This window comes from Schistocerca cancellata, unplaced genomic scaffold (assembly GCF_023864275.1).
Source record: "Schistocerca cancellata isolate TAMUIC-IGC-003103 unplaced genomic scaffold, iqSchCanc2.1 HiC_scaffold_507, whole genome shotgun sequence".
In the NCBI taxonomy this organism is placed as follows: domain Eukaryota; kingdom Metazoa; phylum Arthropoda; class Insecta; order Orthoptera; family Acrididae; genus Schistocerca; species Schistocerca cancellata.
In genome coordinates, this window is record NW_026046521.1 from 15658 (window position 1) to 43029 (window position 27372).

Sequence of the window (27372 nt, forward strand, 5' to 3'; positions counted from 1 at the left end):
GTGCAGTGCAGGATTCAGCGTCTGCAGCATCTTCTCGACAGAATGCTACGGCGCTCGACGGCAGTCCCACTTTCCCTTGCGACATGCGCTCGGGAAGCAGCGTGAACTTACTACCGACCCGAGCATCGGTGGTTCAGTGGTAGAATGCTCGCCTGCCACGCGGGCGGCCCGGGTTCGATTCCCGGCCGATGCATCATTTTGCTTTTCCCGCGATAGTGCTGCCGTGTGGCTTGCGCGCTTGAGATGCACGATCCACAAGAATATATAGCTGGATTCCCTTGAGAAGAACCGAGAACGCAGCACTCGCGGGTCCCCACTAGGACGCTCGCATCATGTTCTACAGACTAGCGCCGGCCTGGCCTCACAAGTTGCTGTGTCCAGGTGCCTCCGAGGCACTGAACTTTAACGACAAGGAGTGCTGCCTATCGTTGCAACAGCTGCAGCAACACCGCAATCAAATGGGCCGGCAATGCACGTGTAGTAACAGAACACGTTATCCAGGAAGTACAGTGTCTCTACGTCTAATATTGGGTACAGGGTTTACCTATTTTCGAGGGCAAGCGGTGCACCCGTGCCTCGGTAGCGCAGTAGGCAGCGCGTAAGTCTCATAATCTTAAGGTCGTGAGTTCGATCCTCACCCGGGGCATTTAATTTTCTGTGACTGATGGTGGTGCTGTTGCTAGGGCACCAACTTATTTCTTGTTTGTTATCCACGACGTTTCAACGCTTCAGCGGGAAAATGTTTACTCCTTGTTATTGCTACTTACAGCTTCCCTTTTCCTCTTCTCCCAGCAGAGCATGAAGCCAAAAGCATTGCTCTGCGACGTTTGAGGTGCGCGCCTTGCCAGTCAGTATGCGCAAAGATGCTCGCAAAGAGAGAAGGGCGACGACGCGGGACTCGACACGAAATGCGCCAAGCGACCGTCCGAACCGTCGAGTGAGCTCCCACGTCCGGTGTGGTCTAGTGGCTAGGATACCTGGCTTTCACCCAGGAGGCCCGGGTTCGATTCCCGGTACCGGAACGGAATTTTTCCCACACGAATCGTGACAAGTTTGAGCTGTCCGAACTGCCGTTTCCCGTCCTGCTCGCAATATAGCTACTGTTTCGTGAGCGTCAGCAGGATACAGACAAGGGAAGCAGACACACGACGACCATAGAAATGGCGTATGGCTTCATGCCACATGTTTCGAGCGTGGGGCTGAGCATCTGCGTCCGTCGAGGCCCGTTAGCTCAGTTGGTTAGAGCGTCGTGCTAATAACGCGAAGGTCGTGGGTTCGATCCCCCCACGGGCCACTACGCTTTTACTACCACGAAAAGGCAGCGCCGATTTCAGCTGGCGAGTGTGATGACCAAAAGATCATCACTCTGCGTGGAAGCCGACAGACAGAGGATCCGAACCCGACTTGTCGGGAAGCGCTACAGCATTCACTCGGCAATGGCCATCATATGTTGAATACACTGGTTCTCATACGATAAAGAGAAAATGAAAGAAAGTGTCCGATTGCCGATATGTAACAACTTTGGCCCTTGTCAGTACTTGGGCGGGCGAGCGCATGGGAACACAGGGTGCTGTTGGCAGTTTCGCTTCCTATTTTTCTTTCTCCTTTGTTTTCGGAGCTACAGCCCGATTCGGTCAGGGAGACGCCACCGTGAAATGAAGGGGCGTGCTGTGTGTCCATCGCCTCGCCTCGCCTCTCCTTACCTCTCTCAGTCGTTTCTCGTGCTTGTCGTTTTGATATAGGCCGATTGGAGAGCGTCAGCTCTCGCGTCAGCTGAGCAAAGTCGAGACAAGTCGAGACACACTATCTATAGGCTGGTCTGCAGCGAGTAAGAGGCGGCAAAACATGAATGTAAGGGCGCGTGGCAAAAGTACTCATACGCGAAATTAAAAGCCTGCTGCGGTGGCCGGGAATCGAACCCGGATCAACTGCTTGGAAGGCAACTATGCTGACCATTACACCACCACCGCACAAGCGAGCGCCCCGACGCCGCGCGGTGTCGGCTTCCCGCCTGTCGGCAGCGGCCGAAGGTGATCGTACCTGCAGGCGCATTTCGAGGTAGGCTAGGGGAACACATCCAGTTGCATTCGGACGGCGTATCCACGCACACTTCGCATCCTTTGGCAAGAGTCGGCGCCGGCGACGCAAGAGTACGCAGAGGACCGCGTTCTGGCGGCATTTTTAAGCAGTGCAGTGCAGGATTCAGCGTCTGCAGCATCTTCTCGACAGAATGCTACGGCGCTCGACGGCAGTCCCACTTTCCCTTGCGACATGCGCTCGGGAAGCAGCGTGAACTTACTACCGACCCGAGCATCGGTGGTTCAGTGGTAGAATGCTCGCCTGCCACGCGGGCGGCCCGGGTTCGATTCCCGGCCGATGCATCATTTTGCTTTTCCCGCGATAGTGCTGCCGTGTGGCTTGCGCGCTTGAGATGCACGATCCACAAGAATATATAGCTGGATTCCCTTGAGAAGAACCGAGAACGCAGCACTCGCGGGTCCCCACTAGGACGCTCGCATCATGTTCTACAGACTAGCGCCGGCCTGGCCTCACAAGTTGCTGTGTCCAGGTGCCTCCGAGGCACTGAACTTTAACGACAAGGAGTGCTGCCTATCGTTGCAACAGCTGCAGCAACACCGCAATCAAATGGGCCGGCAATGCACGTGTAGTAACAGAACACGTTATCCAGGAAGTACAGTGTCTCTACGTCTAATATTGGGTACAGGGTTTACCTATTTTCGAGGGCAAGCGGTGCACCCGTGCCTCGGTAGCGCAGTAGGCAGCGCGTAAGTCTCATAATCTTAAGGTCGTGAGTTCGATCCTCACCCGGGGCATTTAATTTTCTGTGACTGATGGTGGTGCTGTTGCTAGGGCACCAACTTATTTCTTGTTTGTTATCCACGACGTTTCAACGCTTCAGCGGGAAAATGTTTACTCCTTGTTATTGCTACTTACAGCTTCCCTTTTCCTCTTCTCCCAGCAGAGCATGAAGCCAAAAGCATTGCTCTGCGACGTTTGAGGTGCGCGCCTTGCCAGTCAGTATGCGCAAAGATGCTCGCAAAGAGAGAAGGGCGACGACGCGGGACTCGACACGAAATGCGCCAAGCGACCGTCCGAACCGTCGAGTGAGCTCCCACGTCCGGTGTGGTCTAGTGGCTAGGATACCTGGCTTTCACCCAGGAGGCCCGGGTTCGATTCCCGGTACCGGAACGGAATTTTTCCCACACGAATCGTGACAAGTTTGAGCTGTCCGAACTGCCGTTTCCCGTCCTGCTCGCAATATAGCTACTGTTTCGTGAGCGTCAGCAGGATACAGACAAGGGAAGCAGACACACGACGACCATAGAAATGGCGTATGGCTTCATGCCACATGTTTCGAGCGTGGGGCTGAGCATCTGCGTCCGTCGAGGCCCGTTAGCTCAGTTGGTTAGAGCGTCGTGCTAATAACGCGAAGGTCGTGGGTTCGATCCCCCCACGGGCCACTACGCTTTTACTACCACGAAAAGGCAGCGCCGATTTCAGCTGGCGAGTGTGATGACCAAAAGATCATCACTCTGCGTGGAAGCCGACAGACAGAGGATCCGAACCCGACTTGTCGGGAAGCGCTACAGCATTCACTCGGCAATGGCCATCATATGTTGAATACACTGGTTCTCATACGATAAAGAGAAAATGAAAGAAAGTGTCCGATTGCCGATATGTAACAACTTTGGCCCTTGTCAGTACTTGGGCGGGCGAGCGCATGGGAACACAGGGTGCTGTTGGCAGTTTCGCTTCCTATTTTTCTTTCTCCTTTGTTTTCGGAGCTACAGCCCGATTCGGTCAGGGAGACGCCACCGTGAAATGAAGGGGCGTGCTGTGTGTCCATCGCCTCGCCTCGCCTCTCCTTACCTCTCTCAGTCGTTTCTCGTGCTTGTCGTTTTGATATAGGCCGATTGGAGAGCGTCAGCTCTCGCGTCAGCTGAGCAAAGTCGAGACAAGTCGAGACACACTATCTATAGGCTGGTCTGCAGCGAGTAAGAGGCGGCAAAACATGAATGTAAGGGCGCGTGGCAAAAGTACTCATACGCGAAATTAAAAGCCTGCTGCGGTGGCCGGGAATCGAACCCGGATCAACTGCTTGGAAGGCAACTATGCTGACCATTACACCACCACCGCACAAGCGAGCGCCCCGACGCCGCGCGGTGTCGGCTTCCCGCCTGTCGGCAGCGGCCGAAGGTGATCGTACCTGCAGGCGCATTTCGAGGTAGGCTAGGGGAACACATCCAGTTGCATTCGGACGGCGTATCCACGCACACTTCGCATCCTTTGGCAAGAGTCGGCGCCGGCGACGCAAGAGTACGCAGAGGACCGCGTTCTGGCGGCATTTTTAAGCAGTGCAGTGCAGGATTCAGCGTCTGCAGCATCTTCTCGACAGAATGCTACGGCGCTCGACGGCAGTCCCACTTTCCCTTGCGACATGCGCTCGGGAAGCAGCGTGAACTTACTACCGACCCGAGCATCGGTGGTTCAGTGGTAGAATGCTCGCCTGCCACGCGGGCGGCCCGGGTTCGATTCCCGGCCGATGCATCATTTTGCTTTTCCCGCGATAGTGCTGCCGTGTGGCTTGCGCGCTTGAGATGCACGATCCACAAGAATATATAGCTGGATTCCCTTGAGAAGAACCGAGAACGCAGCACTCGCGGGTCCCCACTAGGACGCTCGCATCATGTTCTACAGACTAGCGCCGGCCTGGCCTCACAAGTTGCTGTGTCCAGGTGCCTCCGAGGCACTGAACTTTAACGACAAGGAGTGCTGCCTATCGTTGCAACAGCTGCAGCAACACCGCAATCAAATGGGCCGGCAATGCACGTGTAGTAACAGAACACGTTATCCAGGAAGTACAGTGTCTCTACGTCTAATATTGGGTACAGGGTTTACCTATTTTCGAGGGCAAGCGGTGCACCCGTGCCTCGGTAGCGCAGTAGGCAGCGCGTAAGTCTCATAATCTTAAGGTCGTGAGTTCGATCCTCACCCGGGGCATTTAATTTTCTGTGACTGATGGTGGTGCTGTTGCTAGGGCACCAACTTATTTCTTGTTTGTTATCCACGACGTTTCAACGCTTCAGCGGGAAAATGTTTACTCCTTGTTATTGCTACTTACAGCTTCCCTTTTCCTCTTCTCCCAGCAGAGCATGAAGCCAAAAGCATTGCTCTGCGACGTTTGAGGTGCGCGCCTTGCCAGTCAGTATGCGCAAAGATGCTCGCAAAGAGAGAAGGGCGACGACGCGGGACTCGACACGAAATGCGCCAAGCGACCGTCCGAACCGTCGAGTGAGCTCCCACGTCCGGTGTGGTCTAGTGGCTAGGATACCTGGCTTTCACCCAGGAGGCCCGGGTTCGATTCCCGGTACCGGAACGGAATTTTTCCCACACGAATCGTGACAAGTTTGAGCTGTCCGAACTGCCGTTTCCCGTCCTGCTCGCAATATAGCTACTGTTTCGTGAGCGTCAGCAGGATACAGACAAGGGAAGCAGACACACGACGACCATAGAAATGGCGTATGGCTTCATGCCACATGTTTCGAGCGTGGGGCTGAGCATCTGCGTCCGTCGAGGCCCGTTAGCTCAGTTGGTTAGAGCGTCGTGCTAATAACGCGAAGGTCGTGGGTTCGATCCCCCCACGGGCCACTACGCTTTTACTACCACGAAAAGGCAGCGCCGATTTCAGCTGGCGAGTGTGATGACCAAAAGATCATCACTCTGCGTGGAAGCCGACAGACAGAGGATCCGAACCCGACTTGTCGGGAAGCGCTACAGCATTCACTCGGCAATGGCCATCATATGTTGAATACACTGGTTCTCATACGATAAAGAGAAAATGAAAGAAAGTGTCCGATTGCCGATATGTAACAACTTTGGCCCTTGTCAGTACTTGGGCGGGCGAGCGCATGGGAACACAGGGTGCTGTTGGCAGTTTCGCTTCCTATTTTTCTTTCTCCTTTGTTTTCGGAGCTACAGCCCGATTCGGTCAGGGAGACGCCACCGTGAAATGAAGGGGCGTGCTGTGTGTCCATCGCCTCGCCTCGCCTCTCCTTACCTCTCTCAGTCGTTTCTCGTGCTTGTCGTTTTGATATAGGCCGATTGGAGAGCGTCAGCTCTCGCGTCAGCTGAGCAAAGTCGAGACAAGTCGAGACACACTATCTATAGGCTGGTCTGCAGCGAGTAAGAGGCGGCAAAACATGAATGTAAGGGCGCGTGGCAAAAGTACTCATACGCGAAATTAAAAGCCTGCTGCGGTGGCCGGGAATCGAACCCGGATCAACTGCTTGGAAGGCAACTATGCTGACCATTACACCACCACCGCACAAGCGAGCGCCCCGACGCCGCGCGGTGTCGGCTTCCCGCCTGTCGGCAGCGGCCGAAGGTGATCGTACCTGCAGGCGCATTTCGAGGTAGGCTAGGGGAACACATCCAGTTGCATTCGGACGGCGTATCCACGCACACTTCGCATCCTTTGGCAAGAGTCGGCGCCGGCGACGCAAGAGTACGCAGAGGACCGCGTTCTGGCGGCATTTTTAAGCAGTGCAGTGCAGGATTCAGCGTCTGCAGCATCTTCTCGACAGAATGCTACGGCGCTCGACGGCAGTCCCACTTTCCCTTGCGACATGCGCTCGGGAAGCAGCGTGAACTTACTACCGACCCGAGCATCGGTGGTTCAGTGGTAGAATGCTCGCCTGCCACGCGGGCGGCCCGGGTTCGATTCCCGGCCGATGCATCATTTTGCTTTTCCCGCGATAGTGCTGCCGTGTGGCTTGCGCGCTTGAGATGCACGATCCACAAGAATATATAGCTGGATTCCCTTGAGAAGAACCGAGAACGCAGCACTCGCGGGTCCCCACTAGGACGCTCGCATCATGTTCTACAGACTAGCGCCGGCCTGGCCTCACAAGTTGCTGTGTCCAGGTGCCTCCGAGGCACTGAACTTTAACGACAAGGAGTGCTGCCTATCGTTGCAACAGCTGCAGCAACACCGCAATCAAATGGGCCGGCAATGCACGTGTAGTAACAGAACACGTTATCCAGGAAGTACAGTGTCTCTACGTCTAATATTGGGTACAGGGTTTACCTATTTTCGAGGGCAAGCGGTGCACCCGTGCCTCGGTAGCGCAGTAGGCAGCGCGTAAGTCTCATAATCTTAAGGTCGTGAGTTCGATCCTCACCCGGGGCATTTAATTTTCTGTGACTGATGGTGGTGCTGTTGCTAGGGCACCAACTTATTTCTTGTTTGTTATCCACGACGTTTCAACGCTTCAGCGGGAAAATGTTTACTCCTTGTTATTGCTACTTACAGCTTCCCTTTTCCTCTTCTCCCAGCAGAGCATGAAGCCAAAAGCATTGCTCTGCGACGTTTGAGGTGCGCGCCTTGCCAGTCAGTATGCGCAAAGATGCTCGCAAAGAGAGAAGGGCGACGACGCGGGACTCGACACGAAATGCGCCAAGCGACCGTCCGAACCGTCGAGTGAGCTCCCACGTCCGGTGTGGTCTAGTGGCTAGGATACCTGGCTTTCACCCAGGAGGCCCGGGTTCGATTCCCGGTACCGGAACGGAATTTTTCCCACACGAATCGTGACAAGTTTGAGCTGTCCGAACTGCCGTTTCCCGTCCTGCTCGCAATATAGCTACTGTTTCGTGAGCGTCAGCAGGATACAGACAAGGGAAGCAGACACACGACGACCATAGAAATGGCGTATGGCTTCATGCCACATGTTTCGAGCGTGGGGCTGAGCATCTGCGTCCGTCGAGGCCCGTTAGCTCAGTTGGTTAGAGCGTCGTGCTAATAACGCGAAGGTCGTGGGTTCGATCCCCCCCACGGGCCACTACGCTTTTACTACCACGAAAAGGCAGCGCCGATTTCAGCTGGCGAGTGTGATGACCAAAAGATCATCACTCTGCGTGGAAGCCGACAGACAGAGGATCCGAACCCGACTTGTCGGGAAGCGCTACAGCATTCACTCGGCAATGGCCATCATATGTTGAATACACTGGTTCTCATACGATAAAGAGAAAATGAAAGAAAGTGTCCGATTGCCGATATGTAACAACTTTGGCCCTTGTCAGTACTTGGGCGGGCGAGCGCATGGGAACACAGGGTGCTGTTGGCAGTTTCGCTTCCTATTTTTCTTTCTCCTTTGTTTTCGGAGCTACAGCCCGATTCGGTCAGGGAGACGCCACCGTGAAATGAAGGGGCGTGCTGTGTGTCCATCGCCTCGCCTCGCCTCTCCTTACCTCTCTCAGTCGTTTCTCGTGCTTGTCGTTTTGATATAGGCCGATTGGAGAGCGTCAGCTCTCGCGTCAGCTGAGCAAAGTCGAGACAAGTCGAGACACACTATCTATAGGCTGGTCTGCAGCGAGTAAGAGGCGGCAAAACATGAATGTAAGGGCGCGTGGCAAAAGTACTCATACGCGAAATTAAAAGCCTGCTGCGGTGGCCGGGAATCGAACCCGGATCAACTGCTTGGAAGGCAACTATGCTGACCATTACACCACCACCGCACAAGCGAGCGCCCCGACGCCGCGCGGTGTCGGCTTCCCGCCTGTCGGCAGCGGCCGAAGGTGATCGTACCTGCAGGCGCATTTCGAGGTAGGCTAGGGGAACACATCCAGTTGCATTCGGACGGCGTATCCACGCACACTTCGCATCCTTTGGCAAGAGTCGGCGCCGGCGACGCAAGAGTACGCAGAGGACCGCGTTCTGGCGGCATTTTTAAGCAGTGCAGTGCAGGATTCAGCGTCTGCAGCATCTTCTCGACAGAATGCTACGGCGCTCGACGGCAGTCCCACTTTCCCTTGCGACATGCGCTCGGGAAGCAGCGTGAACTTACTACCGACCCGAGCATCGGTGGTTCAGTGGTAGAATGCTCGCCTGCCACGCGGGCGGCCCGGGTTCGATTCCCGGCCGATGCATCATTTTGCTTTTCCCGCGATAGTGCTGCCGTGTGGCTTGCGCGCTTGAGATGCACGATCCACAAGAATATATAGCTGGATTCCCTTGAGAAGAACCGAGAACGCAGCACTCGCGGGTCCCCACTAGGACGCTCGCATCATGTTCTACAGACTAGCGCCGGCCTGGCCTCACAAGTTGCTGTGTCCAGGTGCCTCCGAGGCACTGAACTTTAACGACAAGGAGTGCTGCCTATCGTTGCAACAGCTGCAGCAACACCGCAATCAAATGGGCCGGCAATGCACGTGTAGTAACAGAACACGTTATCCAGGAAGTACAGTGTCTCTACGTCTAATATTGGGTACAGGGTTTACCTATTTTCGAGGGCAAGCGGTGCACCCGTGCCTCGGTAGCGCAGTAGGCAGCGCGTAAGTCTCATAATCTTAAGGTCGTGAGTTCGATCCTCACCCGGGGCATTTAATTTTCTGTGACTGATGGTGGTGCTGTTGCTAGGGCACCAACTTATTTCTTGTTTGTTATCCACGACGTTTCAACGCTTCAGCGGGAAAATGTTTACTCCTTGTTATTGCTACTTACAGCTTCCCTTTTCCTCTTCTCCCAGCAGAGCATGAAGCCAAAAGCATTGCTCTGCGACGTTTGAGGTGCGCGCCTTGCCAGTCAGTATGCGCAAAGATGCTCGCAAAGAGAGAAGGGCGACGACGCGGGACTCGACACGAAATGCGCCAAGCGACCGTCCGAACCGTCGAGTGAGCTCCCACGTCCGGTGTGGTCTAGTGGCTAGGATACCTGGCTTTCACCCAGGAGGCCCGGGTTCGATTCCCGGTACCGGAACGGAATTTTTCCCACACGAATCGTGACAAGTTTGAGCTGTCCGAACTGCCGTTTCCCGTCCTGCTCGCAATATAGCTACTGTTTCGTGAGCGTCAGCAGGATACAGACAAGGGAAGCAGACACACGACGACCATAGAAATGGCGTATGGCTTCATGCCACATGTTTCGAGCGTGGGGCTGAGCATCTGCGTCCGTCGAGGCCCGTTAGCTCAGTTGGTTAGAGCGTCGTGCTAATAACGCGAAGGTCGTGGGTTCGATCCCCCCACGGGCCACTACGCTTTTACTACCACGAAAAGGCAGCGCCGATTTCAGCTGGCGAGTGTGATGACCAAAAGATCATCACTCTGCGTGGAAGCCGACAGACAGAGGATCCGAACCCGACTTGTCGGGAAGCGCTACAGCATTCACTCGGCAATGGCCATCATATGTTGAATACACTGGTTCTCATACGATAAAGAGAAAATGAAAGAAAGTGTCCGATTGCCGATATGTAACAACTTTGGCCCTTGTCAGTACTTGGGCGGGCGAGCGCATGGGAACACAGGGTGCTGTTGGCAGTTTCGCTTCCTATTTTTCTTTCTCCTTTGTTTTCGGAGCTACAGCCCGATTCGGTCAGGGAGACGCCACCGTGAAATGAAGGGGCGTGCTGTGTGTCCATCGCCTCGCCTCGCCTCTCCTTACCTCTCTCAGTCGTTTCTCGTGCTTGTCGTTTTGATATAGGCCGATTGGAGAGCGTCAGCTCTCGCGTCAGCTGAGCAAAGTCGAGACAAGTCGAGACACACTATCTATAGGCTGGTCTGCAGCGAGTAAGAGGCGGCAAAACATGAATGTAAGGGCGCGTGGCAAAAGTACTCATACGCGAAATTAAAAGCCTGCTGCGGTGGCCGGGAATCGAACCCGGATCAACTGCTTGGAAGGCAACTATGCTGACCATTACACCACCACCGCACAAGCGAGCGCCCCGACGCCGCGCGGTGTCGGCTTCCCGCCTGTCGGCAGCGGCCGAAGGTGATCGTACCTGCAGGCGCATTTCGAGGTAGGCTAGGGGAACACATCCAGTTGCATTCGGACGGCGTATCCACGCACACTTCGCATCCTTTGGCAAGAGTCGGCGCCGGCGACGCAAGAGTACGCAGAGGACCGCGTTCTGGCGGCATTTTTAAGCAGTGCAGTGCAGGATTCAGCGTCTGCAGCATCTTCTCGACAGAATGCTACGGCGCTCGACGGCAGTCCCACTTTCCCTTGCGACATGCGCTCGGGAAGCAGCGTGAACTTACTACCGACCCGAGCATCGGTGGTTCAGTGGTAGAATGCTCGCCTGCCACGCGGGCGGCCCGGGTTCGATTCCCGGCCGATGCATCATTTTGCTTTTCCCGCGATAGTGCTGCCGTGTGGCTTGCGCGCTTGAGATGCACGATCCACAAGAATATATAGCTGGATTCCCTTGAGAAGAACCGAGAACGCAGCACTCGCGGGTCCCCACTAGGACGCTCGCATCATGTTCTACAGACTAGCGCCGGCCTGGCCTCACAAGTTGCTGTGTCCAGGTGCCTCCGAGGCACTGAACTTTAACGACAAGGAGTGCTGCCTATCGTTGCAACAGCTGCAGCAACACCGCAATCAAATGGGCCGGCAATGCACGTGTAGTAACAGAACACGTTATCCAGGAAGTACAGTGTCTCTACGTCTAATATTGGGTACAGGGTTTACCTATTTTCGAGGGCAAGCGGTGCACCCGTGCCTCGGTAGCGCAGTAGGCAGCGCGTAAGTCTCATAATCTTAAGGTCGTGAGTTCGATCCTCACCCGGGGCATTTAATTTTCTGTGACTGATGGTGGTGCTGTTGCTAGGGCACCAACTTATTTCTTGTTTGTTATCCACGACGTTTCAACGCTTCAGCGGGAAAATGTTTACTCCTTGTTATTGCTACTTACAGCTTCCCTTTTCCTCTTCTCCCAGCAGAGCATGAAGCCAAAAGCATTGCTCTGCGACGTTTGAGGTGCGCGCCTTGCCAGTCAGTATGCGCAAAGATGCTCGCAAAGAGAGAAGGGCGACGACGCGGGACTCGACACGAAATGCGCCAAGCGACCGTCCGAACCGTCGAGTGAGCTCCCACGTCCGGTGTGGTCTAGTGGCTAGGATACCTGGCTTTCACCCAGGAGGCCCGGGTTCGATTCCCGGTACCGGAACGGAATTTTTCCCACACGAATCGTGACAAGTTTGAGCTGTCCGAACTGCCGTTTCCCGTCCTGCTCGCAATATAGCTACTGTTTCGTGAGCGTCAGCAGGATACAGACAAGGGAAGCAGACACACGACGACCATAGAAATGGCGTATGGCTTCATGCCACATGTTTCGAGCGTGGGGCTGAGCATCTGCGTCCGTCGAGGCCCGTTAGCTCAGTTGGTTAGAGCGTCGTGCTAATAACGCGAAGGTCGTGGGTTCGATCCCCCCCACGGGCCACTACGCTTTTACTACCACGAAAAGGCAGCGCCGATTTCAGCTGGCGAGTGTGATGACCAAAAGATCATCACTCTGCGTGGAAGCCGACAGACAGAGGATCCGAACCCGACTTGTCGGGAAGCGCTACAGCATTCACTCGGCAATGGCCATCATATGTTGAATACACTGGTTCTCATACGATAAAGAGAAAATGAAAGAAAGTGTCCGATTGCCGATATGTAACAACTTTGGCCCTTGTCAGTACTTGGGCGGGCGAGCGCATGGGAACACAGGGTGCTGTTGGCAGTTTCGCTTCCTATTTTTCTTTCTCCTTTGTTTTCGGAGCTACAGCCCGATTCGGTCAGGGAGACGCCACCGTGAAATGAAGGGGCGTGCTGTGTGTCCATCGCCTCGCCTCGCCTCTCCTTACCTCTCTCAGTCGTTTCTCGTGCTTGTCGTTTTGATATAGGCCGATTGGAGAGCGTCAGCTCTCGCGTCAGCTGAGCAAAGTCGAGACAAGTCGAGACACACTATCTATAGGCTGGTCTGCAGCGAGTAAGAGGCGGCAAAACATGAATGTAAGGGCGCGTGGCAAAAGTACTCATACGCGAAATTAAAAGCCTGCTGCGGTGGCCGGGAATCGAACCCGGATCAACTGCTTGGAAGGCAACTATGCTGACCATTACACCACCACCGCACAAGCGAGCGCCCCGACGCCGCGCGGTGTCGGCTTCCCGCCTGTCGGCAGCGGCCGAAGGTGATCGTACCTGCAGGCGCATTTCGAGGTAGGCTAGGGGAACACATCCAGTTGCATTCGGACGGCGTATCCACGCACACTTCGCATCCTTTGGCAAGAGTCGGCGCCGGCGACGCAAGAGTACGCAGAGGACCGCGTTCTGGCGGCATTTTTAAGCAGTGCAGTGCAGGATTCAGCGTCTGCAGCATCTTCTCGACAGAATGCTACGGCGCTCGACGGCAGTCCCACTTTCCCTTGCGACATGCGCTCGGGAAGCAGCGTGAACTTACTACCGACCCGAGCATCGGTGGTTCAGTGGTAGAATGCTCGCCTGCCACGCGGGCGGCCCGGGTTCGATTCCCGGCCGATGCATCATTTTGCTTTTCCCGCGATAGTGCTGCCGTGTGGCTTGCGCGCTTGAGATGCACGATCCACAAGAATATATAGCTGGATTCCCTTGAGAAGAACCGAGAACGCAGCACTCGCGGGTCCCCACTAGGACGCTCGCATCATGTTCTACAGACTAGCGCCGGCCTGGCCTCACAAGTTGCTGTGTCCAGGTGCCTCCGAGGCACTGAACTTTAACGACAAGGAGTGCTGCCTATCGTTGCAACAGCTGCAGCAACACCGCAATCAAATGGGCCGGCAATGCACGTGTAGTAACAGAACACGTTATCCAGGAAGTACAGTGTCTCTGCGTCTAATATTGGGTACAGGGTTTACCTATTTTCGAGGGCAAGCGGTGCACCCGTGCCTCGGTAGCGCAGTAGGCAGCGCGTAAGTCTCATAATCTTAAGGTCGTGAGTTCGATCCTCACCCGGGGCATTTAATTTTCTGTGACTGATGGTGGTGCTGTTGCTAGGGCACCAACTTATTTCTTGTTTGTTATCCACGACGTTTCAACGCTTCAGCGGGAAAATGTTTACTCCTTGTTATTGCTACTTACAGCTTCCCTTTTCCTCTTCTCCCAGCAGAGCATGAAGCCAAAAGCATTGCTCTGCGACGTTTGAGGTGCGCGCCTTGCCAGTCAGTATGCGCAAAGATGCTCGCAAAGAGAGAAGGGCGACGACGCGGGACTCGACACGAAATGCGCCAAGCGACCGGCCGAACCGTCGAGTGAGCTCCCACGTCCGGTGTGGTCTAGTGGCTAGGATACCTGGCTTTCACCCAGGAGGCCCGGGTTCGATTCCCGGTACCGGAACGGAATTTTTCCCACACGAATCGTGACAAGTTTGAGCTGTCCGAACTGCCGTTTCCCGTCCTGCTCGCAATATAGCTACTGTTTCGTGAGCGTCAGCAGGATACAGACAAGGGAAGCAGACACACGACGACCATAGAAATGGCGTATGGCTTCATGCCACATGTTTCGAGCGTGGGGCTGAGCATCTGCGTCCGTCGAGGCCCGTTAGCTCAGTTGGTTAGAGCGTCGTGCTAATAACGCGAAGGTCGTGGGTTCGATCCCCCCCACGGGCCACTACGCTTTTACTACCACGAAAAGGCAGCGCCGATTTCAGCTGGCGAGTGTGATGACCAAAAGATCATCACTCTGCGTGGAAGCCGACAGACAGAGGATCCGAACCCGACTTGTCGGGAAGCGCTACAGCATTCACTCGGCAATGGCCATCATATGTTGAATACACTGGTTCTCATACGATAAAGAGAAAATGAAAGAAAGTGTCCGATTGCCGATATGTAACAACTTTGGCCCTTGTCAGTACTTGGGCGGGCGAGCGCATGGGAACACAGGGTGCTGTTGGCAGTTTCGCTTCCTATTTTTCTTTCTCCTTTGTTTTCGGAGCTACAGCCCGATTCGGTCAGGGAGACGCCACCGTGAAATGAAGGGGCGTGCTGTGTGTCCATCGCCTCGCCTCGCCTCTCCTTACCTCTCTCAGTCGTTTCTCGTGCTTGTCGTTTTGATATAGGCCGATTGGAGAGCGTCAGCTCTCGCGTCAGCTGAGCAAAGTCGAGACAAGTCGAGACACACTATCTATAGGCTGGTCTGCAGCGAGTAAGAGGCGGCAAAACATGAATGTAAGGGCGCGTGGCAAAAGTACTCATACGCGAAATTAAAAGCCTGCTGCGGTGGCCGGGAATCGAACCCGGATCAACTGCTTGGAAGGCAACTATGCTGACCATTACACCACCACCGCACAAGCGAGCGCCCCGACGCCGCGCGGTGTCGGCTTCCCGCCTGTCGGCAGCGGCCGAAGGTGATCGTACCTGCAGGCGCATTTCGAGGTAGGCTAGGGGAACACATCCAGTTGCATTCGGACGGCGTATCCACGCACACTTCGCATCCTTTGGCAAGAGTCGGCGCCGGCGACGCAAGAGTACGCAGAGGACCGCGTTCTGGCGGCATTTTTAAGCAGTGCAGTGCAGGATTCAGCGTCTGCAGCATCTTCTCGACAGAATGCTACGGCGCTCGACGGCAGTCCCACTTTCCCTTGCGACATGCGCTCGGGAAGCAGCGTGAACTTACTACCGACCCGAGCATCGGTGGTTCAGTGGTAGAATGCTCGCCTGCCACGCGGGCGGCCCGGGTTCGATTCCCGGCCGATGCATCATTTTGCTTTTCCCGCGATAGTGCTGCCGTGTGGCTTGCGCGCTTGAGATGCACGATCCACAAGAATATATAGCTGGATTCCCTTGAGAAGAACCGAGAACGCAGCACTCGCGGGTCCCCACTAGGACGCTCGCATCATGTTCTACAGACTAGCGCCGGCCTGGCCTCACAAGTTGCTGTGTCCAGGTGCCTCCGAGGCACTGAACTTTAACGACAAGGAGTGCTGCCTATCGTTGCAACAGCTGCAGCAACACCGCAATCAAATGGGCCGGCAATGCACGTGTAGTAACAGAACACGTTATCCAGGAAGTACAGTGTCTCTACGTCTAATATTGGGTACAGGGTTTACCTATTTTCGAGGGCAAGCGGTGCACCCGTGCCTCGGTAGCGCAGTAGGCAGCGCGTAAGTCTCATAATCTTAAGGTCGTGAGTTCGATCCTCACCCGGGGCATTTAATTTTCTGTGACTGATGGTGGTGCTGTTGCTAGGGCACCAACTTATTTCTTGTTTGTTATCCACGACGTTTCAACGCTTCAGCGGGAAAATGTTTACTCCTTGTTATTGCTACTTACAGCTTCCCTTTTCCTCTTCTCCCAGCAGAGCATGAAGCCAAAAGCATTGCTCTGCGACGTTTGAGGTGCGCGCCTTGCCAGTCAGTATGCGCAAAGATGCTCGCAAAGAGAGAAGGGCGACGACGCGGGACTCGACACGAAATGCGCCAAGCGACCGGCCGAACCGTCGAGTGAGCTCCCACGTCCGGTGTGGTCTAGTGGCTAGGATACCTGGCTTTCACCCAGGAGGCCCGGGTTCGATTCCCGGTACCGGAACGGAATTTTTCCCACACGAATCGTGACAAGTTTGAGCTGTCCGAACTGCCGTTTCCCGTCCTGCTCGCAATATAGCTACTGTTTCGTGAGCGTCAGCAGGATACAGACAAGGGAAGCAGACACACGACGACCATAGAAATGGCGTATGGCTTCATGCCACATGTTTCGAGCGTGGGGCTGAGCATCTGCGTCCGTCGAGGCCCGTTAGCTCAGTTGGTTAGAGCGTCGTGCTAATAACGCGAAGGTCGTGGGTTCGATCCCCCCCACGGGCCACTACGCTTTTACTACCACGAAAAGGCAGCGCCGATTTCAGCTGGCGAGTGTGATGACCAAAAGATCATCACTCTGCGTGGAAGCCGACAGACAGAGGATCCGAACCCGACTTGTCGGGAAGCGCTACAGCATTCACTCGGCAATGGCCATCATATGTTGAATACACTGGTTCTCATACGATAAAGAGAAAATGAAAGAAAGTGTCCGATTGCCGATATGTAACAACTTTGGCCCTTGTCAGTACTTGGGCGGGCGAGCGCATGGGAACACAGGGTGCTGTTGGCAGTTTCGCTTCCTATTTTTCTTTCTCCTTTGTTTTCGGAGCTACAGCCCGATTCGGTCAGGGAGACGCCACCGTGAAATGAAGGGGCGTGCTGTGTGTCCATCGCCTCGCCTCGCCTCTCCTTACCTCTCTCAGTCGTTTCTCGTGCTTGTCGTTTTGATATAGGCCGATTGGAGAGCGTCAGCTCTCGCGTCAGCTGAGCAAAGTCGAGACAAGTCGAGACACACTATCTATAGGCTGGTCTGCAGCGAGTAAGAGGCGGCAAAACATGAATGTAAGGGCGCGTGGCAAAAGTACTCATACGCGAAATTAAAAGCCTGCTGCGGTGGCCGGGAATCGAACCCGGATCAACTGCTTGGAAGGCAACTATGCTGACCATTACACCACCACCGCACAAGCGAGCGCCCCGACGCCGCGCGGTGTCGGCTTCCCGCCTGTCGGCAGCGGCCGAAGGTGATCGTACCTGCAGGCGCATTTCGAGGTAGGCTAGGGGAACACATCCAGTTGCATTCGGACGGCGTATCCACGCACACTTCGCATTCTTTGGCAAGAGTCGGCGCCGGCGACGCAAGAGTACGCAGAGGACCGCGTTCTGGCGGCATTTTTAAGCAGTGCAGTGCAGGATTCAGCGTCTGCAGCATCTTCTCGACAGAATGCTACGGCGCTCGACGGCAGTCCCACTTTCCCTTGCGACATGCGCTCGGGAAGCAGCGTGAACTTACTACCGACCCGAGCATCGGTGGTTCAGTGGTAGAATGCTCGCCTGCCACGCGGGCGGCCCGGGTTCGATTCCCGGCCGATGCATCATTTTGCTTTTCCCGCGATAGTGCTGCCGTGTGGCTTGCGCGCTTGAGATGCACGATCCACAAGAATATATAGCTGGATTCCCTTGAGAAGAACCGAGAACGCAGCACTCGCGGGTCCCCACTAGGACGCTCGCATCATGTTCTACAGACTAGCGCCGGCCTGGCCTCACAAGTTGCTGTGTCCAGGTGCCTCCGAGGCACTGAACTTTAACGACAAGGAGTGCTGCCTATCGTTGCAACAGCTGCAGCAACACCGCAATCAAATGGGCCGGCAATGCACGTGTAGTAACAGAACACGTTATCCAGGAAGTACAGTGTCTCTACGTCTAATATTGGGTACAGGGTTTACCTATTTTCGAGGGCAAGCGGTGCACCCGTGCCTCGGTAGCGCAGTAGGCAGCGCGTAAGTCTCATAATCTTAAGGTCGTGAGTTCGATCCTCACCCGGGGCATTTAATTTTCTGTGACTGATGGTGGTGCTGTTGCTAGGGCACCAACTTATTTCTTGTTTGTTATCCACGACGTTTCAACGCTTCAGCGGGAAAATGTTTACTCCTTGTTATTGCTACTTACAGCTTCCCTTTTCCTCTTCTCCCAGCAGAGCATGAAGCCAAAAGCATTGCTCTGCGACGTTTGAGGTGCGCGCCTTGCCAGTCAGTATGCGCAAAGATGCTCGCAAAGAGAGAAGGGCGACGACGCGGGACTCGACACGAAATGCGCCAAGCGACCGGCCGAACCGTCGAGTGAGCTCCCACGTCCGGTGTGGTCTAGTGGCTAGGATACCTGGCTTTCACCCAGGAGGCCCGGGTTCGATTCCCGGTACCGGAACGGAATTTTTCCCACACGAATCGTGACAAGTTTGAGCTGTCCGAACTGCCGTTTCCCGTCCTGCTCGCAATATAGCTACTGTTTCGTGAGCGTCAGCAGGATACAGACAAGGGAAGCAGACACACGACGACCATAGAAATGGCGTATGGCTTCATGCCACATGTTTCGAGCGTGGGGCTGAGCATCTGCGTCCGTCGAGGCCCGTTAGCTCAGTTGGTTAGAGCGTCGTGCTAATAACGCGAAGGTCGTGGGTTCGATCCCCCCCACGGGCCACTACGCTTTTACTACCACGAAAAGGCAGCGCCGATTTCAGCTGGCGAGTGTGATGACCAAAAGATCATCACTCTGCGTGGAAGCCGACAGACAGAGGATCCGAACCCGACTTGTCGGGAAGCGCTACAGCATTCACTCGGCAATGGCCATCATATGTTGAATACACTGGTTCTCATACGATAAAGAGAAAATGAAAGAAAGTGTCCGATTGCCGATATGTAACAACTTTGGCCCTTGTCAGTACTTGGGCGGGCGAGCGCATGGGAACACAGGGTGCTGTTGGCAGTTTCGCTTCCTATTTTTCTTTCTCCTTTGTTTTCGGAGCTACAGCCCGATTCGGTCAGGGAGACGCCACCGTGAAATGAAGGGGCGTGCTGTGTGTCCATCGCCTCGCCTCGCCTCTCCTTACCTCTCTCAGTCGTTTCTCGTGCTTGTCGTTTTGATATAGGCCGATTGGAGAGCGTCAGCTCTCGCGTCAGCTGAGCAAAGTCGAGACAAGTCGAGACACACTATCTATAGGCTGGTCTGCAGCGAGTAAGAGGCGGCAAAACATGAATGTAAGGGCGCGTGGCAAAAGTACTCATACGCGAAATTAAAAGCCTGCTGCGGTGGCCGGGAATCGAACCCGGATCAACTGCTTGGAAGGCAACTATGCTGACCATTACACCACCACCGCACAAGCGAGCGCCCCGACGCCGCGCGGTGTCGGCTTCCCGCCTGTCGGCAGCGGCCGAAGGTGATCGTACCTGCAGGCGCATTTCGAGGTAGGCTAGGGGAACACATCCAGTTGCATTCGGACGGCGTATCCACGCACACTTCGCATTCTTTGGCAAGAGTCGGCGCCGGCGACGCAAGAGTACGCAGAGGACCGCGTTCTGGCGGCATTTTTAAGCAGTGCAGTGCAGGATTCAGCGTCTGCAGCATCTTCTCGACAGAATGCTACGGCGCTCGACGGCAGTCCCACTTTCCCTTGCGACATGCGCTCGGGAAGCAGCGTGAACTTACTACCGACCCGAGCATCGGTGGTTCAGTGGTAGAATGCTCGCCTGCCACGCGGGCGGCCCGGGTTCGATTCCCGGCCGATGCATCATTTTGCTTTTCCCGCGATAGTGCTGCCGTGTGGCTTGCGCGCTTGAGATGCACGATCCACAAGAATATATAGCTGGATTCCCTTGAGAAGAACCGAGAACGCAGCACTCGCGGGTCCCCACTAGGACGCTCGCATCATGTTCTACAGACTAGCGCCGGCCTGGCCTCACAAGTTGCTGTGTCCAGGTGCCTCCGAGGCACTGAACTTTAACGACAAGGAGTGCTGCCTATCGTTGCAACAGCTGCAGCAACACCGCAATCAAATGGGCCGGCAATGCACGTGTAGTAACAGAACACGTTATCCAGGAAGTACAGTGTCTCTACGTCTAATATTGGGTACAGGGTTTACCTATTTTCGAGGGCAAGCGGTGCACCCGTGCCTCGGTAGCGCAGTAGGCAGCGCGTAAGTCTCATAATCTTAAGGTCGTGAGTTCGATCCTCACCCGGGGCATTTAATTTTCTGTGACTGATGGTGGTGCTGTTGCTAGGGCACCAACTTATTTCTTGTTTGTTATCCACGACGTTTCAACGCTTCAGCGGGAAAATGTTTACTCCTTGTTATTGCTACTTACAGCTTCCCTTTTCCTCTTCTCCCAGCAGAGCATGAAGCCAAAAGCATTGCTCTGCGACGTTTGAGGTGCGCGCCTTGCCAGTCAGTATGCGCAAAGATGCTCGCAAAGAGAGAAGGGCGACGACGCGGGACTCGACACGAAATGCGCCAAGCGACCGGCCGAACCGTCGAGTGAGCTCCCACGTCCGGTGTGGTCTAGTGGCTAGGATACCTGGCTTTCACCCAGGAGGCCCGGGTTCGATTCCCGGTACCGGAACGGAATTTTTCCCACACGAATCGTGACAAGTTTGAGCTGTCCGAACTGCCGTTTCCCGTCCTGCTCGCAATATAGCTACTGTTTCGTGAGCGTCAGCAGGATACAGACAAGGGAAGCAGACACACGACGACCATAGAAATGGCGTATGGCTTCATGCCACATGTTTCGAGCGTGGGGCTGAGCATCTGCGTCCGTCGAGGCCCGTTAGCTCAGTTGGTTAGAGCGTCGTGCTAATAACGCGAAGGTCGTGGGTTCGATCCCCCCCACGGGCCACTACGCTTTTACTACCACGAAAAGGCAGCGCCGATTTCAGCTGGCGAGTGTGATGACCAAAAGATCATCACTCTGCGTGGAAGCCGACAGACAGAGGATCCGAACCCGACTTGTCGGGAAGCGCTACAGCATTCACTCGGCAATGGCCATCATATGTTGAATACACTGGTTCTCATACGATAAAGAGAAAATGAAAGAAAGTGTCCGATTGCCGATATGTAACAACTTTGGCCCTTGTCAGTACTTGGGCGGGCGAGCGCATGGGAACACAGGGTGCTGTTGGCAGTTTCGCTTCCTATTTTTCTTTCTCCTTTGTTTTCGGAGCTACAGCCCGATTCGGTCAGGGAGACGCCACCGTGAAATGAAGGGGCGTGCTGTGTGTCCATCGCCTCGCCTCGCCTCTCCTTACCTCTCTCAGTCGTTTCTCGTGCTTGTCGTTTTGATATAGGCCGATTGGAGAGCGTCAGCTCTCGCGTCAGCTGAGCAAAGTCGAGACAAGTCGAGACACACTATCTATAGGCTGGTCTGCAGCGAGTAAGAGGCGGCAAAACATGAATGTAAGGGCGCGTGGCAAAAGTACTCATACGCGAAATTAAAAGCCTGCTGCGGTGGCCGGGAATCGAACCCGGATCAACTGCTTGGAAGGCAACTATGCTGACCATTACACCACCACCGCACAAGCGAGCGCCCCGACGCCGCGCGGTGTCGGCTTCCCGCCTGTCGGCAGCGGCCGAAGGTGATCGTACCTGCAGGCGCATTTCGAGGTAGGCTAGGGGAACACATCCAGTTGCATTCGGACGGCGTATCCACGCACACTTCGCATTCTTTGGCAAGAGTCGGCGCCGGCGACGCAAGAGTACGCAGAGGACCGCGTTCTGGCGGCATTTTTAAGCAGTGCAGTGCAGGATTCAGCGTCTGCAGCATCTTCTCGACAGAATGCTACGGCGCTCGACGGCAGTCCCACTTTCCCTTGCGACATGCGCTCGGGAAGCAGCGTGAACTTACTACCGACCCGAGCATCGGTGGTTCAGTGGTAGAATGCTCGCCTGCCACGCGGGCGGCCCGGGTTCGATTCCCGGCCGATGCATCATTTTGCTTTTCCCGCGATAGTGCTGCCGTGTGGCTTGCGCGCTTGAGATGCACGATCCACAAGAATATATAGCTGGATTCCCTTGAGAAGAACCGAGAACGCAGCACTCGCGGGTCCCCACTAGGACGCTCGCATCATGTTCTACAGACTAGCGCCGGCCTGGCCTCACAAGTTGCTGTGTCCAGGTGCCTCCGAGGCACTGAACTTTAACGACAAGGAGTGCTGCCTATCGTTGCAACAGCTGCAGCAACACCGCAATCAAATGGGCCGGCAATGCACGTGTAGTAACAGAACACGTTATCCAGGAAGTACAGTGTCTCTACGTCTAATATTGGGTACAGGGTTTACCTATTTTCGAGGGCAAGCGGTGCACCCGTGCCTCGGTAGCGCAGTAGGCAGCGCGTAAGTCTCATAATCTTAAGGTCGTGAGTTCGATCCTCACCCGGGGCATTTAATTTTCTGTGACTGATGGTGGTGCTGTTGCTAGGGCACCAACTTATTTCTTGTTTGTTATCCACGACGTTTCAACGCTTCAGCGGGAAAATGTTTACTCCTTGTTATTGCTACTTACAGCTTCCCTTTTCCTCTTCTCCCAGCAGAGCATGAAGCCAAAAGCATTGCTCTGCGACGTTTGAGGTGCGCGCCTTGCCAGTCAGTATGCGCAAAGATGCTCGCAAAGAGAGAAGGGCGACGACGCGGGACTCGACACGAAATGCGCCAAGCGACCGGCCGAACCGTCGAGTGAGCTCCCACGTCCGGTGTGGTCTAGTGGCTAGGATACCTGGCTTTCACCCAGGAGGCCCGGGTTCGATTCCCGGTACCGGAACGGAATTTTTCCCACACGAATCGTGACAAGTTTGAGCTGTCCGAACTGCCGTTTCCCGTCCTGCTCGCAATATAGCTACTGTTTCGTGAGCGTCAGCAGGATACAGACAAGGGAAGCAGACACACGACGACCATAGAAATGGCGTATGGCTTCATGCCACATGTTTCGAGCGTGGGGCTGAGCATCTGCGTCCGTCGAGGCCCGTTAGCTCAGTTGGTTAGAGCGTCGTGCTAATAACGCGAAGGTCGTGGGTTCGATCCCCCCCACGGGCCACTACGCTTTTACTACCACGAAAAGGCAGCGCCGATTTCAGCTGGCGAGTGTGATGACCAAAAGATCATCACTCTGCGTGGAAGCCGACAGACAGAGGATCCGAACCCGACTTGTCGGGAAGCGCTACAGCATTCACTCGGCAATGGCCATCATATGTTGAATACACTGGTTCTCATACGATAAAGAGAAAATGAAAGAAAGTGTCCGATTGCCGATATGTAACAACTTTGGCCCTTGTCAGTACTTGGGCGGGCGAGCGCATGGGAACACAGGGTGCTGTTGGCAGTTTCGCTTCCTATTTTTCTTTCTCCTTTGTTTTCGGAGCTACAGCCCGATTCGGTCAGGGAGACGCCACCGTGAAATGAAGGGGCGTGCTGTGTGTCCATCGCCTCGCCTCGCCTCTCCTTACCTCTCTCAGTCGTTTCTCGTGCTTGTCGTTTTGATATAGGCCGATTGGAGAGCGTCAGCTCTCGCGTCAGCTGAGCAAAGTCGAGACAAGTCGAGACACACTATCTATAGGCTGGTCTGCAGCGAGTAAGAGGCGGCAAAACATGAATGTAAGGGCGCGTGGCAAAAGTACTCATACGCGAAATTAAAAGCCTGCTGCGGTGGCCGGGAATCGAACCCGGATCAACTGCTTGGAAGGCAACTATGCTGACCATTACACCACCACCGCACAAGCGAGCGCCCCGACGCCGCGCGGTGTCGGCTTCCCGCCTGTCGGCAGCGGCCGAAGGTGATCGTACCTGCAGGCGCATTTCGAGGTAGGCTAGGGGAACACATCCAGTTGCATTCGGACGGCGTATCCACGCACACTTCGCATTCTTTGGCAAGAGTCGGCGCCGGCGACGCAAGAGTACGCAGAGGACCGCGTTCTGGCGGCATTTTTAAGCAGTGCAGTGCAGGATTCAGCGTCTGCAGCATCTTCTCGACAGAATGCTACGGCGCTCGACGGCAGTCCCACTTTCCCTTGCGACATGCGCTCGGGAAGCAGCGTGAACTTACTACCGACCCGAGCATCGGTGGTTCAGTGGTAGAATGCTCGCCTGCCACGCGGGCGGCCCGGGTTCGATTCCCGGCCGATGCATCATTTTGCTTTTCCCGCGATAGTGCTGCCGTGTGGCTTGCGCGCTTGAGATGCACGATCCACAAGAATATATAGCTGGATTCCCTTGAGAAGAACCGAGAACGCAGCACTCGCGGGTCCCCACTAGGACGCTCGCATCATGTTCTACAGACTAGCGCCGGCCTGGCCTCACAAGTTGCTGTGTCCAGGTGCCTCCGAGGCACTGAACTTTAACGACAAGGAGTGCTGCCTATCGTTGCAACAGCTGCAGCAACACCGCAATCAAATGGGCCGGCAATGCACGTGTAGTAACAGAACACGTTATCCAGGAAGTACAGTGTCTCTACGTCTAATATTGGGTACAGGGTTTACCTATTTTCGAGGGCAAGCGGTGCACCCGTGCCTCGGTAGCGCAGTAGGCAGCGCGTAAGTCTCATAATCTTAAGGTCGTGAGTTCGATCCTCACCCGGGGCATTTAATTTTCTGTGACTGATGGTGGTGCTGTTGCTAGGGCCACCAACTTATTTCTTGTTTGTTATCCACGACGTTTCAACGCTTCAGCGGGAAAATGTTTACTCCTTGTTATTGCTACTTACAGCTTCCCTTTTCCTCTTCTCCCAGCAGAGCATGAAGCCAAAAGCATTGCTCTGCGACGTTTGAGGTGCGCGCCTTGCCAGTCAGTATGCGCAAAGATGCTCGCAAAGAGAGAAGGGCGACGACGCGGGACTCGACACGAAATGCGCCAAGCGACCGGCCGAACCGTCGAGTGAGCTCCCACGTCCGGTGTGGTCTAGTGGCTAGGATACCTGGCTTTCACCCAGGAGGCCCGGGTTCGATTCCCGGTACCGGAACGGAATTTTTCCCACACGAATCGTGACAAGTTTGAGCTGTCCGAACTGCCGTTTCCCGTCCTGCTCGCAATATAGCTACTGTTTCGTGAGCGTCAGCAGGATACAGACAAGGGAAGCAGACACACGACGACCATAGAAATGGCGTATGGCTTCATGCCACATGTTTCGAGCGTGGGGCTGAGCATCTGCGTCCGTCGAGGGCCCGTTAGCTCAGTTGGTTAGAGCGTCGTGCTAATAACGCGAAGGTCGTGGGTTCGATCCCCCCCACGGGCCACTACGCTTTTACTACCACGAAAAGGCAGCGCCGATTTCAGCTGGCGAGTGTGATGACCAAAAGATCATCACTCTGCGTGGAAGCCGACAGACAGAGGATCCGAACCCGACTTGTCGGGAAGCGCTACAGCATTCACTCGGCAATGGCCAATCATATGTTGAATACACTGGTTCTCATACGATAAAGAGAAAATGAAAGAAAGTGTCCGATTGCCGATATGTAACAACTTTGGCCCTTGTCAGTACTTGGGCGGGCGAGCGCATGGGAACACAGGGTGCTGTTGGCAGTTTCGCTTCCTATTTTTCTTTCTCCTTTGTTTTCGGAGCTACAGCCCGATTCGGTCAGGGAGACGCCACCGTGAAATGAAGGGGCGTGCTGTGTGTCCATCGCCTCGCCTCGCCTCTCCTTACCTCTCTCAGTCGTTTCTCGTGCTTGTCGTTTTGATATAGGCCGATTGGAGAGCGTCAGCTCTCGCGTCAGCTGAGCAAAGTCGAGACAAGTCGAGACACACTATCTATAGGCTGGTCTGCAGCGAGTAAGAGGCGGCAAAACATGAATGTAAGGGCGCGTGGCAAAAGTACTCATACGCGAAATTAAAAGCCTGCTGCGGTGGCCGGGAATCGAACCCGGATCAACTGCTTGGAAGGCAACTATGCTGACCATTACACCACCACCGCACAAGCGAGCGCCCCGACGCCGCGCGGTGTCGGCTTCCCGCCTGTCGGCAGCGGCCGAAGGTGATCGTACCTGCAGGCGCATTTCGAGGTAGGCTAGGGGAACACATCCAGTTGCATTCGGACGGCGTATCCACGCACACTTCGCATTCTTTGGCAAGAGTCGGCGCCGGCGACGCAAGAGTACGCAGAGGACCGCGTTCTGGCGGCATTTTTAAGCAGTGCAGTGCAGGATTCAGCGTCTGCAGCATCTTCTCGACAGAATGCTACGGCGCTCGACGGCAGTCCCACTTTCCCTTGCGACATGCGCTCGGGAAGCAGCGTGAACTTACTACCGACCCGAGCATCGGTGGTTCAGTGGTAGAATGCTCGCCTGCCACGCGGGCGGCCCGGGTTCGATTCCCGGCCGATGCATCATTTTGCTTTTCCCGCGATAGTGCTGCCGTGTGGCTTGCGCGCTTGAGATGCACGATCCACAAGAATATATAGCTGGATTCCCTTGAGAAGAACCGAGAACGCAGCACTCGCGGGTCCCCACTAGGACGCTCGCATCATGTTCTACAGACTAGCGCCGGCCTGGCCTCACAAGTTGCTGTGTCCAGGTGCCTCCGAGGCACTGAACTTTAACGACAAGGAGTGCTGCCTATCGTTGCAACAGCTGCAGCAACACCGCAATCAAATGGGCCGGCAATGCACGTGTAGTAACAGAACACGTTATCCAGGAAGTACAGTGTCTCTACGTCTAATATTGGGTACAGGGTTTACCTATTTTCGAGGGCAAGCGGTGCACCCGTGCCTCGGTAGCGCAGTAGGCAGCGCGTAAGTCTCATAATCTTAAGGTCGTGAGTTCGATCCTCACCCGGGGCATTTAATTTTCTGTGACTGATGGTGGTGCTGTTGCTAGGGCACCAACTTATTTCTTGTTTGTTATCCACGACGTTTCAACGCTTCAGCGGGAAAATGTTTACTCCTTGTTATTGCTACTTACAGCTTCCCTTTTCCTCTTCTCCCAGCAGAGCATGAAGCCAAAAGCATTGCTCTGCGACGTTTGAGGTGCGCGCCTTGCCAGTCAGTATGCGCAAAGATGCTCGCAAAGAGAGAAGGGCGACGACGCGGGACTCGACACGAAATGCGCCAAGCGACCGGCCGAACCGTCGAGTGAGCTCCCACGTCCGGTGTGGTCTAGTGGCTAGGATACCTGGCTTTCACCCAGGAGGCCCGGGTTCGATTCCCCGGTACCGGAACGGAATTTTTCCCACACGAATCGTGACAAGTTTGAGCTGTCCGAACTGCCGTTTCCCGTCCTGCTCGCAATATAGCTACTGT

General features: G+C 55.0%; 63 non-coding genes across 63 annotated transcripts; 51 read left to right on the top strand and 12 right to left on the bottom strand.

Annotated features, from left to right (window-relative positions):
* The first annotated feature begins 122 nt into the window (after positions 1–122).
* On the top strand, positions 123–193 carry Trnag-gcc (transfer RNA glycine (anticodon GCC)). The gene has a single exon. It is a non-coding gene; the product is annotated as a tRNA-Gly (tRNA).
* A 380-nt stretch (positions 194–573) lies between these two features.
* Positions 574–646, top strand: Trnam-cau (transfer RNA methionine (anticodon CAU)). The gene has a single exon. It is a non-coding gene; the product is annotated as a tRNA-Met (tRNA).
* Positions 647–950: 304 nt separating this feature from the next.
* Positions 951–1022, top strand: Trnae-uuc (transfer RNA glutamic acid (anticodon UUC)). Its single transcript has one exon. It is a non-coding gene; the product is annotated as a tRNA-Glu (tRNA).
* A 198-nt stretch (positions 1023–1220) lies between these two features.
* Positions 1221–1294, top strand: Trnai-aau (transfer RNA isoleucine (anticodon AAU)). Its single transcript has one exon. It is a non-coding gene; the product is annotated as a tRNA-Ile (tRNA).
* Positions 1295–1898: 604 nt separating this feature from the next.
* Positions 1899–1970, bottom strand: Trnag-ucc (transfer RNA glycine (anticodon UCC)). Its single transcript has one exon. It is a non-coding gene; the product is annotated as a tRNA-Gly (tRNA).
* A 340-nt stretch (positions 1971–2310) lies between these two features.
* Positions 2311–2381, top strand: Trnag-gcc (transfer RNA glycine (anticodon GCC)). Its single transcript has one exon. It is a non-coding gene; the product is annotated as a tRNA-Gly (tRNA).
* Positions 2382–2761: 380 nt separating this feature from the next.
* Positions 2762–2834, top strand: Trnam-cau (transfer RNA methionine (anticodon CAU)). Its single transcript has one exon. It is a non-coding gene; the product is annotated as a tRNA-Met (tRNA).
* A 304-nt stretch (positions 2835–3138) lies between these two features.
* Positions 3139–3210, top strand: Trnae-uuc (transfer RNA glutamic acid (anticodon UUC)). The gene has a single exon. It is a non-coding gene; the product is annotated as a tRNA-Glu (tRNA).
* Positions 3211–3408: 198 nt separating this feature from the next.
* Trnai-aau (transfer RNA isoleucine (anticodon AAU)) lies at positions 3409–3482 on the top strand. Its single transcript has one exon. It is a non-coding gene; the product is annotated as a tRNA-Ile (tRNA).
* Positions 3483–4086: 604 nt separating this feature from the next.
* On the bottom strand, positions 4087–4158 carry Trnag-ucc (transfer RNA glycine (anticodon UCC)). Its single transcript has one exon. It is a non-coding gene; the product is annotated as a tRNA-Gly (tRNA).
* A 340-nt stretch (positions 4159–4498) lies between these two features.
* Trnag-gcc (transfer RNA glycine (anticodon GCC)) lies at positions 4499–4569 on the top strand. The gene has a single exon. It is a non-coding gene; the product is annotated as a tRNA-Gly (tRNA).
* A 380-nt stretch (positions 4570–4949) lies between these two features.
* Trnam-cau (transfer RNA methionine (anticodon CAU)) lies at positions 4950–5022 on the top strand. The gene has a single exon. It is a non-coding gene; the product is annotated as a tRNA-Met (tRNA).
* Positions 5023–5326: 304 nt separating this feature from the next.
* Trnae-uuc (transfer RNA glutamic acid (anticodon UUC)) lies at positions 5327–5398 on the top strand. The gene has a single exon. It is a non-coding gene; the product is annotated as a tRNA-Glu (tRNA).
* A 198-nt stretch (positions 5399–5596) lies between these two features.
* Trnai-aau (transfer RNA isoleucine (anticodon AAU)) lies at positions 5597–5670 on the top strand. Its single transcript has one exon. It is a non-coding gene; the product is annotated as a tRNA-Ile (tRNA).
* A 604-nt stretch (positions 5671–6274) lies between these two features.
* Trnag-ucc (transfer RNA glycine (anticodon UCC)) lies at positions 6275–6346 on the bottom strand. The gene has a single exon. It is a non-coding gene; the product is annotated as a tRNA-Gly (tRNA).
* Positions 6347–6686: 340 nt separating this feature from the next.
* Trnag-gcc (transfer RNA glycine (anticodon GCC)) lies at positions 6687–6757 on the top strand. The gene has a single exon. It is a non-coding gene; the product is annotated as a tRNA-Gly (tRNA).
* A 380-nt stretch (positions 6758–7137) lies between these two features.
* On the top strand, positions 7138–7210 carry Trnam-cau (transfer RNA methionine (anticodon CAU)). Its single transcript has one exon. It is a non-coding gene; the product is annotated as a tRNA-Met (tRNA).
* Positions 7211–7514: 304 nt separating this feature from the next.
* Positions 7515–7586, top strand: Trnae-uuc (transfer RNA glutamic acid (anticodon UUC)). The gene has a single exon. It is a non-coding gene; the product is annotated as a tRNA-Glu (tRNA).
* A 198-nt stretch (positions 7587–7784) lies between these two features.
* Positions 7785–7859, top strand: Trnai-aau (transfer RNA isoleucine (anticodon AAU)). Its single transcript has one exon. It is a non-coding gene; the product is annotated as a tRNA-Ile (tRNA).
* A 604-nt stretch (positions 7860–8463) lies between these two features.
* On the bottom strand, positions 8464–8535 carry Trnag-ucc (transfer RNA glycine (anticodon UCC)). Its single transcript has one exon. It is a non-coding gene; the product is annotated as a tRNA-Gly (tRNA).
* A 340-nt stretch (positions 8536–8875) lies between these two features.
* Positions 8876–8946, top strand: Trnag-gcc (transfer RNA glycine (anticodon GCC)). The gene has a single exon. It is a non-coding gene; the product is annotated as a tRNA-Gly (tRNA).
* A 380-nt stretch (positions 8947–9326) lies between these two features.
* Positions 9327–9399, top strand: Trnam-cau (transfer RNA methionine (anticodon CAU)). The gene has a single exon. It is a non-coding gene; the product is annotated as a tRNA-Met (tRNA).
* Positions 9400–9703: 304 nt separating this feature from the next.
* Positions 9704–9775, top strand: Trnae-uuc (transfer RNA glutamic acid (anticodon UUC)). Its single transcript has one exon. It is a non-coding gene; the product is annotated as a tRNA-Glu (tRNA).
* A 198-nt stretch (positions 9776–9973) lies between these two features.
* Trnai-aau (transfer RNA isoleucine (anticodon AAU)) lies at positions 9974–10047 on the top strand. Its single transcript has one exon. It is a non-coding gene; the product is annotated as a tRNA-Ile (tRNA).
* A 604-nt stretch (positions 10048–10651) lies between these two features.
* On the bottom strand, positions 10652–10723 carry Trnag-ucc (transfer RNA glycine (anticodon UCC)). Its single transcript has one exon. It is a non-coding gene; the product is annotated as a tRNA-Gly (tRNA).
* A 340-nt stretch (positions 10724–11063) lies between these two features.
* Trnag-gcc (transfer RNA glycine (anticodon GCC)) lies at positions 11064–11134 on the top strand. Its single transcript has one exon. It is a non-coding gene; the product is annotated as a tRNA-Gly (tRNA).
* A 380-nt stretch (positions 11135–11514) lies between these two features.
* On the top strand, positions 11515–11587 carry Trnam-cau (transfer RNA methionine (anticodon CAU)). Its single transcript has one exon. It is a non-coding gene; the product is annotated as a tRNA-Met (tRNA).
* Positions 11588–11891: 304 nt separating this feature from the next.
* Trnae-uuc (transfer RNA glutamic acid (anticodon UUC)) lies at positions 11892–11963 on the top strand. The gene has a single exon. It is a non-coding gene; the product is annotated as a tRNA-Glu (tRNA).
* A 198-nt stretch (positions 11964–12161) lies between these two features.
* On the top strand, positions 12162–12236 carry Trnai-aau (transfer RNA isoleucine (anticodon AAU)). The gene has a single exon. It is a non-coding gene; the product is annotated as a tRNA-Ile (tRNA).
* A 604-nt stretch (positions 12237–12840) lies between these two features.
* Trnag-ucc (transfer RNA glycine (anticodon UCC)) lies at positions 12841–12912 on the bottom strand. The gene has a single exon. It is a non-coding gene; the product is annotated as a tRNA-Gly (tRNA).
* A 340-nt stretch (positions 12913–13252) lies between these two features.
* Positions 13253–13323, top strand: Trnag-gcc (transfer RNA glycine (anticodon GCC)). The gene has a single exon. It is a non-coding gene; the product is annotated as a tRNA-Gly (tRNA).
* Positions 13324–13703: 380 nt separating this feature from the next.
* On the top strand, positions 13704–13776 carry Trnam-cau (transfer RNA methionine (anticodon CAU)). Its single transcript has one exon. It is a non-coding gene; the product is annotated as a tRNA-Met (tRNA).
* Positions 13777–14080: 304 nt separating this feature from the next.
* On the top strand, positions 14081–14152 carry Trnae-uuc (transfer RNA glutamic acid (anticodon UUC)). Its single transcript has one exon. It is a non-coding gene; the product is annotated as a tRNA-Glu (tRNA).
* A 198-nt stretch (positions 14153–14350) lies between these two features.
* Positions 14351–14425, top strand: Trnai-aau (transfer RNA isoleucine (anticodon AAU)). Its single transcript has one exon. It is a non-coding gene; the product is annotated as a tRNA-Ile (tRNA).
* A 604-nt stretch (positions 14426–15029) lies between these two features.
* Trnag-ucc (transfer RNA glycine (anticodon UCC)) lies at positions 15030–15101 on the bottom strand. Its single transcript has one exon. It is a non-coding gene; the product is annotated as a tRNA-Gly (tRNA).
* Positions 15102–15441: 340 nt separating this feature from the next.
* Trnag-gcc (transfer RNA glycine (anticodon GCC)) lies at positions 15442–15512 on the top strand. Its single transcript has one exon. It is a non-coding gene; the product is annotated as a tRNA-Gly (tRNA).
* A 380-nt stretch (positions 15513–15892) lies between these two features.
* Positions 15893–15965, top strand: Trnam-cau (transfer RNA methionine (anticodon CAU)). The gene has a single exon. It is a non-coding gene; the product is annotated as a tRNA-Met (tRNA).
* Positions 15966–16269: 304 nt separating this feature from the next.
* Positions 16270–16341, top strand: Trnae-uuc (transfer RNA glutamic acid (anticodon UUC)). The gene has a single exon. It is a non-coding gene; the product is annotated as a tRNA-Glu (tRNA).
* Positions 16342–16539: 198 nt separating this feature from the next.
* On the top strand, positions 16540–16614 carry Trnai-aau (transfer RNA isoleucine (anticodon AAU)). Its single transcript has one exon. It is a non-coding gene; the product is annotated as a tRNA-Ile (tRNA).
* Positions 16615–17218: 604 nt separating this feature from the next.
* Positions 17219–17290, bottom strand: Trnag-ucc (transfer RNA glycine (anticodon UCC)). Its single transcript has one exon. It is a non-coding gene; the product is annotated as a tRNA-Gly (tRNA).
* Positions 17291–17630: 340 nt separating this feature from the next.
* On the top strand, positions 17631–17701 carry Trnag-gcc (transfer RNA glycine (anticodon GCC)). Its single transcript has one exon. It is a non-coding gene; the product is annotated as a tRNA-Gly (tRNA).
* A 380-nt stretch (positions 17702–18081) lies between these two features.
* Positions 18082–18154, top strand: Trnam-cau (transfer RNA methionine (anticodon CAU)). The gene has a single exon. It is a non-coding gene; the product is annotated as a tRNA-Met (tRNA).
* A 304-nt stretch (positions 18155–18458) lies between these two features.
* Positions 18459–18530, top strand: Trnae-uuc (transfer RNA glutamic acid (anticodon UUC)). Its single transcript has one exon. It is a non-coding gene; the product is annotated as a tRNA-Glu (tRNA).
* Positions 18531–18728: 198 nt separating this feature from the next.
* Positions 18729–18803, top strand: Trnai-aau (transfer RNA isoleucine (anticodon AAU)). Its single transcript has one exon. It is a non-coding gene; the product is annotated as a tRNA-Ile (tRNA).
* Positions 18804–19407: 604 nt separating this feature from the next.
* On the bottom strand, positions 19408–19479 carry Trnag-ucc (transfer RNA glycine (anticodon UCC)). The gene has a single exon. It is a non-coding gene; the product is annotated as a tRNA-Gly (tRNA).
* A 340-nt stretch (positions 19480–19819) lies between these two features.
* On the top strand, positions 19820–19890 carry Trnag-gcc (transfer RNA glycine (anticodon GCC)). The gene has a single exon. It is a non-coding gene; the product is annotated as a tRNA-Gly (tRNA).
* Positions 19891–20270: 380 nt separating this feature from the next.
* Trnam-cau (transfer RNA methionine (anticodon CAU)) lies at positions 20271–20343 on the top strand. Its single transcript has one exon. It is a non-coding gene; the product is annotated as a tRNA-Met (tRNA).
* Positions 20344–20647: 304 nt separating this feature from the next.
* On the top strand, positions 20648–20719 carry Trnae-uuc (transfer RNA glutamic acid (anticodon UUC)). The gene has a single exon. It is a non-coding gene; the product is annotated as a tRNA-Glu (tRNA).
* A 198-nt stretch (positions 20720–20917) lies between these two features.
* Trnai-aau (transfer RNA isoleucine (anticodon AAU)) lies at positions 20918–20992 on the top strand. The gene has a single exon. It is a non-coding gene; the product is annotated as a tRNA-Ile (tRNA).
* Positions 20993–21596: 604 nt separating this feature from the next.
* Trnag-ucc (transfer RNA glycine (anticodon UCC)) lies at positions 21597–21668 on the bottom strand. The gene has a single exon. It is a non-coding gene; the product is annotated as a tRNA-Gly (tRNA).
* Positions 21669–22008: 340 nt separating this feature from the next.
* Positions 22009–22079, top strand: Trnag-gcc (transfer RNA glycine (anticodon GCC)). The gene has a single exon. It is a non-coding gene; the product is annotated as a tRNA-Gly (tRNA).
* A 380-nt stretch (positions 22080–22459) lies between these two features.
* Positions 22460–22532, top strand: Trnam-cau (transfer RNA methionine (anticodon CAU)). The gene has a single exon. It is a non-coding gene; the product is annotated as a tRNA-Met (tRNA).
* A 304-nt stretch (positions 22533–22836) lies between these two features.
* Trnae-uuc (transfer RNA glutamic acid (anticodon UUC)) lies at positions 22837–22908 on the top strand. The gene has a single exon. It is a non-coding gene; the product is annotated as a tRNA-Glu (tRNA).
* Positions 22909–23106: 198 nt separating this feature from the next.
* On the top strand, positions 23107–23181 carry Trnai-aau (transfer RNA isoleucine (anticodon AAU)). The gene has a single exon. It is a non-coding gene; the product is annotated as a tRNA-Ile (tRNA).
* Positions 23182–23785: 604 nt separating this feature from the next.
* Positions 23786–23857, bottom strand: Trnag-ucc (transfer RNA glycine (anticodon UCC)). The gene has a single exon. It is a non-coding gene; the product is annotated as a tRNA-Gly (tRNA).
* A 340-nt stretch (positions 23858–24197) lies between these two features.
* On the top strand, positions 24198–24268 carry Trnag-gcc (transfer RNA glycine (anticodon GCC)). The gene has a single exon. It is a non-coding gene; the product is annotated as a tRNA-Gly (tRNA).
* A 380-nt stretch (positions 24269–24648) lies between these two features.
* Positions 24649–24721, top strand: Trnam-cau (transfer RNA methionine (anticodon CAU)). Its single transcript has one exon. It is a non-coding gene; the product is annotated as a tRNA-Met (tRNA).
* Positions 24722–25026: 305 nt separating this feature from the next.
* Trnae-uuc (transfer RNA glutamic acid (anticodon UUC)) lies at positions 25027–25098 on the top strand. Its single transcript has one exon. It is a non-coding gene; the product is annotated as a tRNA-Glu (tRNA).
* Positions 25099–25297: 199 nt separating this feature from the next.
* On the top strand, positions 25298–25372 carry Trnai-aau (transfer RNA isoleucine (anticodon AAU)). Its single transcript has one exon. It is a non-coding gene; the product is annotated as a tRNA-Ile (tRNA).
* A 605-nt stretch (positions 25373–25977) lies between these two features.
* On the bottom strand, positions 25978–26049 carry Trnag-ucc (transfer RNA glycine (anticodon UCC)). The gene has a single exon. It is a non-coding gene; the product is annotated as a tRNA-Gly (tRNA).
* A 340-nt stretch (positions 26050–26389) lies between these two features.
* Trnag-gcc (transfer RNA glycine (anticodon GCC)) lies at positions 26390–26460 on the top strand. Its single transcript has one exon. It is a non-coding gene; the product is annotated as a tRNA-Gly (tRNA).
* A 380-nt stretch (positions 26461–26840) lies between these two features.
* On the top strand, positions 26841–26913 carry Trnam-cau (transfer RNA methionine (anticodon CAU)). The gene has a single exon. It is a non-coding gene; the product is annotated as a tRNA-Met (tRNA).
* Positions 26914–27217: 304 nt separating this feature from the next.
* Positions 27218–27290, top strand: Trnae-uuc (transfer RNA glutamic acid (anticodon UUC)). The gene has a single exon. It is a non-coding gene; the product is annotated as a tRNA-Glu (tRNA).
* Positions 27291–27372: the final 82 nt, after the last annotated feature.